Genomic DNA, 886 nt, shown 5'->3' with positions numbered 1-886 from the left:
CCTCCTCACCATCACCAACCGCTCTCCTGTTCATTTGTGCTGCAACACCCTCAATCACATCACTGTGCCATCCAGATGTACCAGCATTGAGATAGGATGGGACTGTTTCAGCTCACTCCCACTTTTCATAAAGACTCAGTCAGAGACCGCCTCAGTCAGAGACCACCTCAGTCAGAGACCGCCTCTACCAGTGCAGTTTCTAAAGCTTTACCATCCAGTCTTCAGACAGAGATCCTCTTAGCTTCTATTTGGTATTTAGCTTATTAAACTGTAAACACTGTCTGACCAGAGGAGGACGGGTCTCCCCTTGTGAGTCTTGGTTCCTCCTAAGGTATCTTCCTCCAGTCTGAGGGAGTTTTTCCTTGCCACCATCGCCTCAGGCTCGCTCACTGGGGGATCTATGTTGTAACTGTATGTTTTCAAACTTCTGTAAAGCTGCTTTGTGACAACATCATTGTAAAAAGCACTACACAAATAAACTTGAATTGAATTGAACATCCACAAATGCAGGTTATGTCTGTACTGTACACAATGGAAGTCACATCAACAACATCCAGAAACACCGCCAACTTCTCTGGGCTTGAGCTCATCTGAAATGGATGGATGTTCAGAGGAAACGAGTACTGTGGTCCACCTTTCAGATTGTTTACAGAAATAGAGGACGTTGCTTCTCTGAGCCAAAGAAGAAAATGACCATCTAGATTGTTACCAGCGTAAAGTTCTAAATCCAGCAGCTGTCATGGTGTGGGATAGTATTAGTGGGTAACCTGCACATCTGTGAAAATAACACTGAAGACATTCTGGAGAAACGTGCTGCCTTTTAGACACCGTCTTTTTCACGGACGTCCATGATTATTTCAACATGACATACCAACTCACAAAAAGA

This window comes from Pygocentrus nattereri, chromosome 3 (assembly GCF_015220715.1).
Source record: "Pygocentrus nattereri isolate fPygNat1 chromosome 3, fPygNat1.pri, whole genome shotgun sequence".
NCBI classification, from domain to species: Eukaryota; Metazoa; Chordata; class Actinopteri; order Characiformes; family Serrasalmidae; genus Pygocentrus; species Pygocentrus nattereri.
The sequence above is the reverse complement of the archived record's forward strand: the minus strand, read 5'-3'. Positions refer to the sequence as shown.